Raw genomic sequence first — 4424 nt, 5'->3', positions numbered from 1 at the left:
TTTACCATAAATATTTTAATCATTAGAAGTTCTCAGAGTACCTCAACTAGGTAGCACATTGTTAGATTTGTTGTAAATGCTTATTTTTGAGCTAAAAAAATATCAGATGTTCTTCCACTTAGTCTGGATTAGTGGTTACCTAAAAATCATCGGTGAAAATTATATTTATGTTGTGGACTGTTGAATTGTAAGATGCCTCCTGTAGTCTCCATGCCTGGTCTGGTGCTGTGCACACTGTTGGTGTTCAGTGGATGGCTGCAGAATGCATCTGTTTACTGGAAACCAAGGTCTTCTTGTTTCAGCTCTCTGCATTCTTCCACCTTCCTTCTTCTGTCATTCCTATAGGTGGTTATTGACATTAAATAAGGGTCACCTGACTCTAAGGACCACCTTGCTATCTGGATGTCCTGAGTATGAACTTACACTCTGTGAGGTCAGATTTGAACTCTGAGCTACTGGGCCCACATACTCTGCTTGGCATGTGACCTTCCTTGAGTTCCTCTCCACCCTCTTACACCATAGAAAAGGCCCTTCTGTGAGGTCCGAGAAGCTCTGGGGATGAGGCAGGGCTTGAAGAATTGGCTGTGAAGGTTGGGCAGGATTCTAATAGACAGAAAGCGTAGCAGGGAATGACACCCAGGACAAGGTGAATGTGCAGGGTTGCATGCCAGGCTCCAAGGACGGAGGTGTTTATGGAGGCCAGGAAAGGGGAGAAAAGAGTTTGTCTTGCAGCAAGGCTCTGGTTCTTTGGGCACAAGTACCACTAGTGAACAGACTAGTTCACCAGGCTCTTAAAGCTCAATCAGGTGAATATGGGGGGTAACTAACTTACTACAATTTGCCAGAACTTTCTCAGTCATAGCATTGAAAATCCCACATCCTGAAAATGTTCAGTCCTGTGCAAACCAGGATGTTTAGTCACCAGAACCCATAGTGACCTCATTCCCCTGCTTCCTCATGGCACCTAGCTGTAACAAGACACAATAGAACAGGAATTCTCAACTTAGGTTGTATACTGGACTCGCCTGGGGAGCTTTCGAAGTACTGATGCCTCAATCCTGGTCTCAAGAGGTTCAATGTATTTGCTGTGGGGTATGGCCTGGATATTGGGATTTTGTAAGTCCTCAGGTAATGCGCAACCAAGGTTGGGAATCTATACAATAGAGGATATCAACATTTCATAGGTGCTGAGAGGACAGAGACTACATAAGATCTGGTGGCTTGGTTGTTGAGAGCTAGTAAGAGGGCAGGACTCGGAGTGTGGAGAGCATCAGGGGCCTATGTGAAATGAGAGGGCGTCCTGGCTAGATGGAAGGAGCAGTGGGAGGGGGCTATTGCATGGGGGTGAAGCCAGGTATTGGGTGGATTCCCCAATGGCAGTAAGCTGAGATTCACAGGGGCAGGGGCCTGCTCCTTTCTCAGTTCTGTTACACAGTGTAACTACAGTTTGGGGCTCAAGAACCAAGGATCAAGGGCAACTTTGGTGCTCTGGACCAAGGAAGCACAGAGCCTGAGGGAAGTCAGAACTCTAGACTCCAGTCCCTGCTCCCTTTCCCAGAAGGCAATCCCCTCTTCCCTTGCCTGTCCCTCTATCCTAGACCTGGGAAAATACGAAAATGCTTCCAGAGGAGGCTATAACCTAAACTTGTGTACACAATCTAAAATTTCCACTCCTAGGAGGGGCTGGCCTGGCAGTCCTTAGCCATGCCTTATACATAGGCTTGCACACCCCTGGGCAAAAGGCATTTCTGTGCACTGGCTAAAGAGGTAGAAGTCTTTGGGCAAAGGGGAGATAGGAAGAGGAAGATGAATTTTAGCACTGGTGCCCAAGTGTGACAGCTTTAATCCCATCAAAAGACCCTCATGGCCCTCAGGATGAAATCTGATAAGACCCTTCGTGTCCCAGTTCTGACCACTGACCACTGACCACTGACTTCTCCAGCGTTCTTGTGGCCACTCCTCCCAGTCATTTTGATATTGGTTGGGTCCATGAACCCAGTATTTTTCAACTATAGGTTAAAAGCCAATAGGTCATAAAATTAGTTTATTGTAATGAACTGCATGAGCACTAAGTGTAAAAGAAAAAAGCAGGCAGGACTAGAATGGAATAGAAAACATCCATGTGCACTGCATGTAACAAAGGTAAGTAAGACTTGTTCTGTGTGTTGGGTGCACACACATGTGATGTACAGTATTTCTTGCCCATAGAGCAGGTGAAAACCCCTGAACAATGCAGCCACATTTTGGGAATAAGATTCTATCTAAATGATGCCTCCTTGACAGGTCTTCCCTTGGACTGAATTGTTCTTGCTCAGCAATTCTCATAGCATGCTATGCTTCCTTCATGCACTGATCATACTTTTCAAAAAATGATTTAGTCGTTTGCCTGTTTTCTGTGCTAGATTCCAAGCTCTAGGAGGGCAGAGACTGTATGCACCTAACACTATCTGTCATTAGAGAAGGTTCTCAAATATTCAAGTATTGAGTGGCTGGATGATAAACCTAAATTTAGGTTCCAGCTGTGTGTATGTTCATGTTTTTGTTTTATTTTGTTTTTTTTAAGGCGAGACAACCCTTGGTTGACCTCACAGATTGCAAGGACCTCGTCAGCTTACAATCCCTTATTTTTTATTTTTTTTACACCTACAGCACCTGGTTTTCCTAGGTGGTCTCCCATCCAAGTACTAAGCAGGCCTGACCTTGCTTGGTTTCTGAGATCAGATGGGATTGGGCTTGTTCAGGGTAGCATGGCTGTAGACTGTATGTGTGTGTTCTTATATAGTTCTCTTTTTCCAGCTTTTTATCTGAAAGATTTCAACATACAGAAAAAGTGAAAGAATAGTATAACACCTTATATAGCCTCCACTTAGATGAACAATTATTAATGTTTTTCCATATTTGCTTTTTATCTATATACTTTTTTTCTGAATCATTTGAAAGTAAATTTGAATATAACCTTTACCTCAAGATACTAAGGCATGTTTCTCCTAAGGGTAAGTTTATTCTACATAATCAAAATACTATTAACATGCCTAAGAAAAAGAATATAATCCCATAACTAATCTAAAATATAGTCCATACTTAGATTTTTCCCAGTTACCCCAAGAAAACTATTTTATTTCAAATCAGAATAAAAGCAAAGGTCACATACTGCATTTGGCTTTATGTCTTTCTTTTTATCTGTAACAGTTTCTCCACCTTTTGTTTTTTTAATGATACTTTTGGAGGAGTCAAAACCAGTTATCCTTGAGAATTTTCCACAAAACCACTTTCTGTTTTCTTGTGGTGATGTTTAACCACCTTCTCAACTTTTGTATTTCCTCTAATCTGAAATGAGGTTTAGAGAATCGATTAAATATTTTTGGCAAGAATAGTTCACAGGTGATGTCTCCATGTTGTATCACCTCCAGAGCCACGTGGTGTCAGATTATTCCACCCAAAGTAGTGCTTTGTTCACTATTTAAGATCTCTGCTATGTAAAGATATGTCTTCCTTTCGCAATTAGTAAATTTGCAAGGATGATCAGCACCATGCAAAGGATCTATTCCTCTACATCCTAATATTTTTAGTGATCATCATCTTTTAGCAACCATCCATGATCGTTTGGGCAAGTTCTTATCCTGAGACTCAATTTCTTAATCTGCAATGTGGGGATAATAATACCTGTCATTTCTGGATTTGCTATGTAATGATATTTAAAAGTAATGGATAAGAGTGCATATGAAAATGCTATCATGGTCTGCCATCATTTCTCTCTCCTTCTGAGAACACTATCCCTCTTCCTTTAAGAAAGTTCTCTCTACCTTACTCCAAGTATGTGGTTAAAATTGCTGGCTATTTAGATGACCCTATCTGCCTGGCCACTGAGGCACAGCTGACTAAACTTTGGCCAGAGTGGGATGAACATGTGACCCAAGCTGAGCCAATCTGAATGCTTCCTTGGGAAATTTTGAACCAAGTAGGGTGGGAATAGGGAGAGGAAAATATTCTTTTTCCCTAGGTTGCTGAATGTGAGGATGTGAGTCTGGAGGGTGACTATTTCCCTTGCTACCTGGAGAATGAAAGCCTATTAGGTGGAGCTATCTTTGAGATCAGGGCAGAGAAGAGTTGTCTAGGGGTCTTCCTGACCTGGCTCCAGTTCTCACTAGCTGTACCTCTGCCCTGTACCAGCTAAGCCAATAAAGGCCCTCTCTTGCCTGAAGGCTTACAAATTGGGTTCTGAATCTTATGACAGAATATAAATATCACAAGGCCTGTCATGTGCCTTTCACATGATAAATGACTCAATAAATTAAGGGTCCATGCACTCTCATCCCTTCCTGTTTTAGTGGAAAGGTGTGAAAGGATGCCAGACATAGTCCTGGTCCTAGATTTTAAAAATCTTATGAATTTTAAACGTATTTTCCTAGTAAGTGCAGACTCAG

The 4424-nt window shown here is 42.1% G+C and overlaps 1 protein-coding gene and 1 pseudogene across 2 annotated transcripts in view; one reads left to right on the top strand and one right to left on the bottom strand.

Annotated features, from left to right (window-relative positions):
- Positions 1-4424, top strand: part of TMEM225B (transmembrane protein 225B) — a 31590-nt gene that overhangs the window by 10471 nt on the left and 16695 nt on the right. The window contains exon 1 of one of the 2 annotated variants that reach the window (XM_036226267.1): positions 2708-4408. The exons of the other annotated variant lie outside the window; for it this stretch is intronic. The gene's annotated coding sequence lies outside the window, so the exon portion shown is untranslated. Of the gene's footprint in view, positions 1-2707; positions 4409-4424 lie in introns of those variants that run through there. 2 annotated transcript variants of the gene reach the window in all.
- LOC118607436 lies at positions 2641-2759 on the bottom strand (annotated as a pseudogene).

This window comes from Rousettus aegyptiacus, unplaced genomic scaffold, assembly GCF_014176215.1.
Source record: "Rousettus aegyptiacus isolate mRouAeg1 unplaced genomic scaffold, mRouAeg1.p scaffold_m13_p_8, whole genome shotgun sequence".
In the NCBI taxonomy this organism is placed as follows: Eukaryota; Metazoa; Chordata; class Mammalia; order Chiroptera; family Pteropodidae; genus Rousettus; species Rousettus aegyptiacus.
Note: the sequence above shows the minus strand (reverse complement) of the source record. Positions and strands in the feature narration are given on the sequence as shown.